Genomic DNA, 12051 nt, shown 5'->3' with positions numbered 1-12051 from the left:
ACGGGTCTACCATCCTACACCGAACCGCACCGGAGATTGAGATACAACGCACGCATTTTACGCAGTAAAGGAAAGTGATCAACCCCATTGCTGGCGTGATAGCACACGTATCTGTCTATATCGGATGTGTTAACTTTGGCTACGACTGAGTCTGCCCTTTTCCCTCCTGGACCACCGCGCGCACCGGACTGGGCCAGCCGACCGTGCAGCGGGGTGATCGGCGAGAGATTCAGCATACAACGCCCTCAATTCACCACAGCAAAGGGAAGTCTTGCTTACCACTGCTCGTGTGCGAATTGAGCAACGCCAGTGTTTGGGACTGTAGTGTGTCCGGCGGCTGATTCTGCCTTTCCCCTCCTCTTGCCCACAGCGCAACGGACCAGCCTACCATCGCGGAGCTACGAGCGAGGACGGTGGGAACGACCCACGCCTACCCACGGACGCCTAACGTGAATGCCTCGCTCCCGGGACTCCCATTGAGAGGCGCAAGATCGAGTGACGTCATCGAAAACGGGAATTCCCTCTCATCCCTCCCCCGATTGGACGAGGCCGTGGGTTGGGTTTTGGATGGGTGGCGCCACACGAACTATCCTCTACAAATAGGTTGTAGTTCTTTTTATTGGTGATAGTGTTTTTAGCAGGGTTCTGGTTGGAAGCCTAGTCTCGGCTGCCCGCTTCTAGGTACTATTATAGTTGTAAGACCAGTATATCGTTGGGTAGTGTTTAGTGTGTAGTGTCGCATGCCTTATTGGGTACAGTGTACCCCATACCCCATCTTGAGTGCTCGGCCCCGTTTCGTTGGCCGTCTTATACGCAGTGGATTTGTAGTGGTACGTGTTGCCGTGTATGGTAGTGATACCTTTTGCAGTGATACGGGTGGCTGTGGTTTACCGTGTGCAGTGTATTTGTAGTGGTACGTGTTACCGTGTATTGTGGTGATACCTTTTGCAGTGATACGGGTGGCTGTGGTTTACCGTGTGCAGTGTAGTAAATAGTAGCATTACTCGAACTCTCCATTAGGGGGAGCCCAATTGGTCCCAACCGTATTGTCTCACTAAAGCATAGTGCCCAGGATTAGTGCCGCCTGACCACCCTGTTTTATAAGCTGGTTTTATATTGTTGTGATATTGTGTTCATCCCTATGGGTGGGAATGTGTCCTTAAAGGAATTGCCAATAAATTATTGTGAGAAATATATATCGCCTCCTCTTGCTGTGTACTCAAGGGTCTTTAGCATAACCTGTACGGTTACATGCACACTGGCAAAGGGAGACCTGGAGACCCCTGGATCCCGTACACCCTCCCTCTCTGCTTAGCCAATCAGGTGTCCCCTGTGTAACCAGGGGTGCTCCAGTGCCTAATAACGCCCTCAGAGCTGGTTTACAAACAAGTCATGCTGCAGAAATGCACTTGACAGTAGTTGCCTTTCGAATTCTTGCATTTAAAACAGTCATAATTATTTTTCCTACCACCGAACCACCATCAGTTTTGGCATTCTGGGACCTATCGTCTGGCACGTTCTGTGGTATGAAAAATAAGTATCACTAAAAATGAATTCCTGTTCGGGTAGACTCAAGCCTAGATAAGATTAAATTACAAGAAGTATATCCATACAGTATGCATAAATATAGAATATATACATACATATATACATGCATAGTCTGTATGTATATATTCTATATTAATGCATACTGTATGTATATATTTCTTGTAATTTAATTTAATCTACTATGTATATTCTCAAGATTCAAGATCTGTTTTATTGGCCATGTATATGGTTCGCACATACTATGAATTTGACGAAGGTTAAGGCCTACGCTGTTACAGACGACGTAAGACAGGGTGCAGGACAGGACAGGGTGCAGGACAGGGTGCAGGACAGGACAGGGTGCAGGACAGGACAGTGCAAAGACATGACAGTGCAAATGCAGCACAAAAATCAGTGAAAATACAAAATACAGCGCAAAAAAAGCTGTAATATACAAAATATGATATACTGTTAAAAAGGGGGACGTAATTTACGTAATATATACAGAGTGGAGTGCGGTGATGTACAGTGTGTGTCTATGTTATATTCTTAATTCTGTTTCCCCCCCACTACTGCTGTACTTTTCCACTGCTGAAACACCCAATTTCCCCCCACAGGGATTATTCAAGTATCTATCGATCTATCTAGGCTCGGTCCTGCCGCAACAGGACCTGACATCACTCACAGGGATAATTATTTTTCATACCACAGAACGTGCCTAGAATTAAACACTGCAGACAATTATGACTTATCAGCATCAGCAGTCTACAAATGCCACCCCCAGCCCTACTAACTAGCTGCTAACTAAGCTTCTTGTCTTTGAAATCGAGATTTTAACATCTACAACGGTCGCGACAATACAAGTCAATGGATTTCATAAAATGATCAATAAAACCCTACAGGATTCATACTTTGGGGCGGATTTGATGTCAGAACACCAACGGACACCAATTACCCCTTTGGTGAGCTTCTTGTCTTTGAAATCGAGAGTTTAACATGTTTTTAGAATGAATTTTCACGGTGCCCACCAACATCCATTGTATGACCTAAACGTTGGTAGAGCAATTATCAGACTTCCTCAAAAGTGCTTGTTTTGTCAACGTTTTGATCTGAACCATTGTATATGATCATAAGTAACCTTAAAACAGGGCTAAACATGCATTTTCCCTTTACTACTCCTTTAACTACCCCTAGCCCTACTAACTAGCTACTAACTAACCTCAGTCACACTATCTAGCTGTTAACTGTCACCAGCCCTACTAACTAGCTACTAACTAAGCTCCGTCCTAACTAGCTGTTCACTTTCTCCAGCACTACCAGCTAGCTAGGTGCTAACTATGTGGGCCTCAGTAGCTAGCGGCTTACTACCAGACCAGTCTACAGCTGCCCTCCTCAGCCTGTGACCCAGACCACGGCCAGTGTGCTGGACCAGTGAATGGAAGGCACCATGGAGACCATAGGAGGAGAAGCTAGAGTGCTTCAAATGTTCATTCATTCACTTTGTGTGTGTGTGTGTGTGCAAGCATGTGTCCGTGTGTGTGTATGTCTGTGTGTGCGTGTGTGTGCGTTCATGCATGTGTGTGTGTGTGTGTGTGTGTGCGTTCATGCATGTGTGTGTGTGTGTGTGTGTGTGTTTGCCCTATTCCTTAGAATCCTAGAATTTAGAAATTCTGAGTCCACCGGTCTGCAGTCCCTGGGGCCACTGAGACATGTGATGAATAGCAGCACCAGAACAATACCATCATTGCTGGACCAATCAGCTGAGGGCTGGTGCCCCGCAGGTGACCTATCGGAAGGCAGCCCTGGGAGCCAGTGTGGTACGTGTACGGTGAGCAGTATTCTGTAGGTGAAACCGTGCTGACCTCTCTGTAAATGACAGAGGGAGGGGGGGGGAGTGAAGGGAGAGGAGTAGAGGAGAGGGAGGGGAGGAGAAGAGAGAGTGGAGGAAAGGGAGGGGGAGGGAAGGAGGAGAGCCAGGCTGCTGAAGAGAGGACTCCTAACAAGCTGTCTGCTGCTTTTCATAGTCAAGGTCCAGTCCTGTCTTAACTCCGATAGGGAAGAGAGACGACCGCATGTTCAACTCAATACTTGCTCTTATGACAGGCTAGTTTTATTGAAATCAGCTCCGTCTGTCTAGTAGGTTGGCGGTAGGGCGCGCTTCTCAAAAATATGACGTGCTGGACTCAATGGTAAAATTCATTCAGCAGGGCTGTCACAAGGCAGCACATGTTAAATGAAAATCACTCACAAAAATGATGTTTCACCATCCAATCTGGCCAGTTGAGACATGAATGTGTGAAACTCTGTCTCTCTCTCTCCCTCTCCGTCAGTGTGTCTTTGTGTGTGGAGGGAGGAGATTTGGGAAGGACATTTTCCTATCAAGCCTCCAAAAGAAAAAAGCACACCCACAGGGCTAATGTAATGAGGAGCTGATAAGCAGCACATCTCCATAGTTAGAGTGGAGGCCAATATGTGGGACATGCAGCCAGGCACTCACACATAAGTAGTTTGAGCTGTGAGTCTGGCTGTATTCTGCAACAGGAGAGATAACTATCCTCATCACATTAACAACCGCAAATTGAGAAAATGACGCGTCTTGGGAGGTCTGGAGAAGAAACAAACGGCTCTTAAAACATAAACGAACCAAGGGGAAACCGAGGCAGCACAAAAACGCCAAAGTCAATTCTTGTTCATTTTGTAGGCCTACAGTATGTTATTAATTAGATGCATGTTCTTTTTATTTATTATTTATTGTTTTGCAGTGTAGTCTGATCCTTGTTTTTTGGAATCCAAATAGGCTACGCAGTTTCACTTCTGTGTTGCGCTATTCAACATCCCATGTGTAATTCTGAACTGATTTCTGTCATTCACATTTCTCTGTGATCTGTCTGATTGTTAATTCCTTATGTCAGCAATGTTTTTATCACAAAGGTAAGATTTGAAACGTAGCCCATAAGCGTGGAGTTTTCTCCATCTCTCTTTCGCTAGAGGCTAGACCATTCAGACCATTCACTGGCCTCATCCCGCACCTACTTCAACAGATTTTTGTCATTCAAACAACATAACACGAATTAGTCTACTTATAAACAGCCAATTTACGAAGACAATTTTCAGTTCAAAACGGGCTCCGGTACAGAAATGCAGCCAAGCCTGTCTATTACAGCTTGTCTCGTTTGACAGCTAGTGAGCGTTGTGTGTAAAACGGGTCACGCCTCTCGACTCCAGAATGTCAGCACGCTGTCTGAAATCACACATCACGACCTGCACGCTGTCTGAAATCACACATCACGACCTGCACGCTGTCTGAAATCACACATCACACCTGCACGCTGTCTGAAATCACACATCACACCTGCACGCTGTCTGAAATCACATATCATGCCTGCACGCTAACCAGGTATCACATGAAACCTGTATTTAACAATTTGTCAATCAAATCAATTGTCAGTAAACAGTTGTAATTATTTACAGTTTAAATGAGATGGGCACTCATAAATAAAAGAATATCTAGCTGCAGCAAATCTGAGATGTTTATTGTGCACAGCACCTAAATAATAGCTGTGTCACTAACAATCTCACTGCAGAGGAATTTTCCTGGGGGTGTCCCTTTAGTCAGCAGCAAAAAAGTAGAAATGCTGGCGTGATGTCCTGAAGTTTGTTACAGTCCCCAGCATGCACACATCACAGGAACACACTGGTCCCGTGCCTCCAGGGCAGATGTGGCAGCAGCAAATCCAGTCATCACTATTACAGAGGACTTCAGACACACCTTGGTGTGAAAATGGAGTGAAAATAATATTCTGGTTCAATACTGTTTCAATACACTCAGCAGTAGACTTTCTCCGGCTCCCATCAAATGTTTCTCTAAAGCAGCGAGTGCACGCACGCACAGCAGTAAAAAAAACAACCAAGGGGCGCTGACGTAAAGGGAACATGCACGAGTATAACTTATGTTACTTACTGAAGTGAGTGTCTGAAATGCATAGTATACAAGTATATGAACATTGATAACTAAACCACTATTTTGTGGGTGGGTTACAATCTTTCTTTGGTTCAGTATAAACAAACAAAGCCGGAAAATCTTCAATGTAGTGGAATCTCTGTATAGAAATGGCTAGAGACGAAGAGAGATGAGGATGTATTTGTTGGTGTGCTTACTCACACACATCCACACTCCTCTCTCTCCCACACATATTCCTTAGCCCCAAGCCGTGTGTGTGTGTGTGTGTGTGTGTCAGTGGTGGCTGGTGACTCAAAAAACTGAGGACAGGAGGAAGAGAGGCGAACCGCCCATGGGCGCCGGGGGGCACTTTCCCTCAGTCAGTTATTATTTGAAATATGAGCTTTAAAGTGGATTTACAGTCAATTTTAGCATATGAAAAACTGAATAACACTTTCTTTAACTACATGCAGCATTTAGTTATCATATTCATGATAAAATATTACAAAACAACAATAAAACATTGTAAGCAATAGTTGTTGTAATGGATCGTCACTGTTGGAGCTTTAGAATTTAAACAATGGGTTTTTATCCATAGGGAAAACCTGCTTTATGAACAAAACTGAGATAATATTAAATATTAATTATAAATTCATATATTTATATTTTAATCCCTCTCTTCTCTCCAAAAACTGAGGAAGATTGTCCTCTCCTGCCTCAATGGACGAGCCTCCTCTGGTGTGTGTGTGCGTGTGTTAGGGAGAGTCATGCCTCTGGGACAGCATCAGAGGAGTGAACCAAATGTTTCCTCTAATGAATACCTCTCTGCCAAGAAGCTCCTGGCAGACAACCACAGCCAGTCTCTGGAGCTCCCAGGGTCGACGCGTGCCAGTCATCAGCTGAGATGCCCGGGGTCTGCCAACGCCATGCCTCACCCAGTCAGCAGATCTCTCACTTGACTCTGCACTCACCCCACTGACCTCGGGGTAATCCACACAGTCCCGGGCATCATGGGCCATGGTGGTGTGTGTGAGGTCAGCTTTGAGGTCAACACTGACCGTGCTGATTGGCCAGATGGACTTTTTTACACGCTAACCTAGATCAGGGTACTAGTGGTGATGATGGCTGCATCATTAGAATATTTTATTTGCTTTAATCACAAAGCTGGCATATTAGTCAAGTATGAGATGGAGAACGCGGAAGTGTCCGTTGACTCCAGTGTTCACAATGAAAATACCACTTCTAGAACCAAAATAGTCAAAATAACAGGCAGAATACACTATCAGAATTACAAACTCTGGTTGTTTTTCACTGCCATTGTTTTTGCGTTTGGAAATGCAGCTGACGGCTCACTATGTCACTACATTCACTTCCATGTGTTTCCAAACACGAAAACAACGGCATTGATAAACAATCGGAGTCTGGTAATGATGAATTTGTTATTGGAGTCAACAGACATTTCTGCATTCTCCCACCCGATTATGTCAGACTTCACTGATATGACGGCTGTGTGATTAAAGCAAATAAGGGCTGCATTTCGAGGCCACTGTCCAGGCCCCAGAGAGAGAGAGAGAGAGAGAGAGAGGGAGAGAGAGAGAGAGAGAGAGAGCGCTCCCATTCAAGTTAAAATGCTGCTTCACTGGTGAGTCTGCTTTATAAAGCTTGTTGAGACACCAGAGAAAAACATGGGAGGAAGGTTAGTGCTCTTAATTCTGACAGTACTGAGACATGAACAGCGTGTGCGTGAGAGAGAAGGCAAGAGTATTGAGAGAGAGAAAGAGAGTGCGAAAGAAAGACAATGATGGAAAGCAGGTGACAGGATTAGAAAAGATTAAAGTGCTAATGAGCTTTTTGTGTCTTACAGGCACTTTGAGAACCATTAACAGGTTTATCCCAAGCCGGCAGTAGAAATACACCTGTCATAATGGATTTAGAGCAGGCCGGCTGGCGTCCCCTGTGTGTTAAAACGTTTGCTTTGTGGGTACATGTTTACTGGCCCCATATGTCCAGATCCAGTGAGCCTGCGCTGTGCACTGAGTGGAGATGTTCCAGGTCTGGGTTTGACCAGGGCCGGGATGGTGAGAGGGGAGGTGTGTCCCCAAAGAGCTGGGAACTGTGCTACATGCGTGTGTACTCTGCTGCCACTAGCTCTTAGCACCAGCTACACCCGTCATCCCAGCCTCGTCCCTGACCACGACCCCCGATCCTCTCACCTCCTCCAGCCTCTGCCTCAGCCCCCCCCCCCCCCACACACACACACCCTCTCTCTGGCTTTTTCTCGTGTACAGCTCTCTACCTTTCCTCCCATCCCTACCAGCCCTTCACCCCTCCCTCCCCCCCAGCCTCCGCCCCCCTCCCTCTACCCAGCAGGCCAGTCAGTCCAGCATCTGCTCCTGTCACTGGTCATTATCCTCTCCTCTGTGATGACCAGGCCCCAGCAGATCACACCACAGCACATCACTGAACCTAACACCAACCTGGACATTACATTACAGTCATTTAGCAAACGCTTTTTTTTTTCAAAGCCACTTACAATAATTTCATGCATCATCGGTAGTCAGTGTACCACTGTATCCTACTACTCGCCAGAACTCACAAGTGCATGCCCTTTCTAAACAAGTGACCAAGAATCTAATTTAGTGCTAAAGTCAAAGTGCAAGAGTAGCAAAATACACAGTAGGTGCTTGAGAGGGAGGATCCCGGTAGTACTTCTTGAAGAGGTGAGTTCTGAGCCTGTGCCAAAAGATGGGCAGCGACTCTGCTGTCCTGATGTGAGTGGGCAGTTCATTCCACGGCAGCTGTTCCTTGTAGGCTAGTGCCACAGTTTTAAACTGGATGTGAGCTGCTACTGGGAGCCAGTGTAGAGAACGGAGAAGGGAGGTTGTGTGGGAGAATTTAGGGTGGTTGAACACCAGGCAGGCTGCAATTTTCAGGACGAGCACCAGGGGTTTAATGGCTGACGCCAGGGTCCCAGCAAGGAGGGAGTTGCGGTAGTCCAGGCCGGAGATGACAAGAGCCTGGATGAGTACCTGTGCCGTTTCGTCAGTGAGGAAAGAGCGAATCCTCCTGATTTTGTAGAGCAGGAATCTGCAAGAGCGTGTAACGGATATGGTATGTGCTGAGAACAGTTGGTCATCCAGGGTCTCTCTCTCTCAGAATAATAATTATTATAATAATTCATAATTATTTCATATTTCAAAATCGCCAGATATTATATAGGCTAGTGAGAGGCTGAGCATGCGTCCCTACTAACACACGCAGGTTGCGCAAACGTTCTACATACGGCCGCTATAGGTGACGATTCATCTGCGCCACGTGCGGAAATTACGCGGCCATTTACGGAAACGCGAGATCTGCCGATAAGTAGCCGCTACGTTAGAACGACACGTCATTCAGAAGTTGCGGCCGCGTGCAAAGAACGCATGTGATCACGTGGGCAGGAACTTCCGTTATAAACTCACTTGGCTGACACTAGATTTACAGGTATTTATATGACTTGGTCTTGACGTCTTTTTCGCACGGTGCAAATATGGTTGCGGCTGCGTGCAAAAAACGTGGGCAGGAACTTCCGTAATAAACTCACTTGGCTGACACTAGATTTACAGGTATTTATATGACTTGGTCTGCACGTCTTTTTCGCACGGTGCAAATATGGTCACTTACTTACTAAACCCTGACCACTGGCTATATTTAGCATTTGCAGTACCATTGGCTATATTTAGCATTTGCAGTACCACTGGCTATATTTAGCATTTACCAGTACAAAAACGAATTAATGCTATATGGGGATATAGCAGCAAGCATTATGATACAAACCAATATAAGACTGAACACCATTAACAGTTTAGAACATTTTATTACACAAAGTACATTACAAATTAAAAGTATACATATTTACAAGGATGAGGTTTACGGTCTGTCACATTACGCATAGCCAGAAAAGCAAAAAAAAGTATGTACAAGCTCTGGCTAGCAACCCATTATCTGACAATTGCAAAAGTTCTAAAAACAAAAATGAAACAAAGTGCGCATTCTGTGGCAGGCAGACCGGGAACAGACCGTTGTATCCCACAAAAAAAAGGTTAAAATTTACAAAAACTATTTACAAAAAAGGCATCCATCCTGGCAGGCTGGAAAGGCAGGTTTAGGGAGACGGGCTGGGGGTTACCCACATCTGAATCGAGGGTCTGGGCTGAAGAGGTCATCCTCATCTGAATACTCCACTGTGGTCAGGGCTGGAGCTGCGGTCAGGGGCTGGGCTGGGGAGGTCAGCTGGGCTGGAGCAGATGCCTAAGGACATAATGAAATGGCTGTAAAAGCAAGTTGCATACGTTCATTGGAAGCGTGCCATGTCACTGGATACGAGAAAATTAACTGCCTGACATCTCATACCTTTTTGCATCGAGCAGGGGCATGTTTCAGCATCTCCTGCAGCTGGGCAGACACCTCCGTCACAGTGGTGCTTGGCTTACAGGCCATAACTGCACCTTTTAACCAAAAAGGGAATGGTTTCAATGCACATGGCATGAAGCAAAGACAATGTATTATTTTGCGAAAATATGAACAATCCCTTACGTAATATGACATTGTAGAGGGTCATATTCTTCAGAGGCTTCTTCCCCCTCTTCCCATGGACGCTGTAGACACACCACACTCTGTGTATGGCAATGGCTGACAGCACCCGCCGGACCACATCTGGCAGATCTTTGCCGCCAATGGAACTCAGATATCGTGTCTGCAAAACATAAAGACAATCATTTGTGACAGCGGCTGGTGATTTGGTCCGCAACTCGGCAAACCCCGAAATGCGCTAGAGGGCAAAATACATAAAAAAACATTTTTTTTCGTTTTTTGTTTTATTTTGTATTACCAAAGTTGAAGTTGTGAAGAACCCACTTACTATAACAGACAACAGTTTTAGGTTCACGAAATACGTTTAATTAGTCTGCAAACTAAGCTCGTTTTTAGCTGATTTCGAGCCGGGCTTGGGGGCGGGCAGATCGATTAGCATGATTTGGTTTCATTGGCTATTGCTTCCGGGTTCTCCGCCCCCCACCCTTCGCCAACACGCCAGCTTTGTTTACATTCAGTTCCAAGTTTACCAAGGATGCTACAGCTTTTGCTAAAGAGAAGACGGGGATGGCATCCAGGACATGGAAAGAGTTTTAAGAGCAGCTAAAACTCCAGCAGAGCAGGACTCGTTCGTACACGGAGTTTATTCTTGATGTCCTGTGATACAGAGATGACTGTATCAGCAAAGCCAGTTGCTACCAAGCGAACGCGAACGACGTAGCAGATTCACACCACCGCCAAGCATTCTGCTTTGCTTTGGGGTAAGCTGATCTTTATACTATCTGTGCTGTTTACATTACATTAACGTTAGTCGTTTAGCAGTAGCTCCTTTCTAAACAAGTGACTAAGTCTAGCTAGCATAACAAACTAACAAAGGCTAGCTAGCTAACGTTAGCTAACATGCTAGTTAGCTGAGCTAGCCCTTTGTTCCTAAACTAGCCAGCGTGGCAGCTAATATCGAGCTAGGTACCTATATTATAGAGAGAAACAGAATGAGAGAGCATGAGAGCTATGGTAGTCTGACACCTTTGTTTTTTGTTTTGGTTACAGGATGAGCAAAAAGGTGAGGATTTGCAGCTCTCCCTGGGCCCCTCCATACCAGCCAGCAAGAAGATCACTATGCACTACAGCTTTGATTTTGCACAACAGGTGAGAATACGTTCATCCTATCATGCATTAGCTAGTCTATTTAATCAACACATTCTGGTACTATTTTATCTATATGGAGTGCCAGTACTGTGGGCAATAGTTTAATGTACTTTCTTCCTTCTATTCTATTGCAGTTTTGATACTGAGAGACCTGGCATGGTTGTGGCCAGAGAACACCGTGATGCACCGGCAGTCGAGTTTCAGCTGCTGCGCAAGCCTGATGTCCTGCCCCCCAGAGAAGGTCTTCTTGTGCAAGCCCCACCCGGACTGGACATGGCCAGACAGACGTATCTCTTTGACAAGATCAGAGAGTTCTGTTCTGATGAGGGACGAGACGTCACATGTCCCCCGCCAAACTCCACAGCAGCTCAGAACAAGACTGTCCGCTTGTAGATTCACTGCAGATCATCAGGACGGACAGCACTGCAGGAGAAAGGCCACAGCCTTTCCTGTTTTCCTGTTTGTATACTGAAGCGTTGCTTGTTCTCTTGCACAGACTTGCCCACACTTGCACAGACTGCATTGTTAGAATATTGAATACTGAGCTGAGTACTGTTGTTATTACCTTGAGTATTGAGCTGGGGACTGTTATTACTTTGTTGTACACTTGATCACAATGAACACTATGCACCTTGTCTATAAAACAGACAACTGACTGTACACTTTAACACTTAGACAGTTGCCTTTTTTTGTACACTTAACTACTTATGCTTGTACTTTATATCATGTATGTGACAATAAAGAACGTTAAATTTGAACTTCATCTTATATTGTTCTTAACTGCATTCACAACACAAGATTAATACTGACTCAGAGTGTGGGGTCATCAGTGAGAGAGCACCTCACTTGGCAGCCACTCTCAG

The sequence above is a fragment of the Borostomias antarcticus genome (genome assembly GCF_949987555.1).
Source record: "Borostomias antarcticus genome assembly, chromosome: 16".
Taxonomy (NCBI): domain Eukaryota; kingdom Metazoa; phylum Chordata; class Actinopteri; order Stomiiformes; family Stomiidae; genus Borostomias; species Borostomias antarcticus.
Note: the sequence above shows the minus strand (reverse complement) of the source record.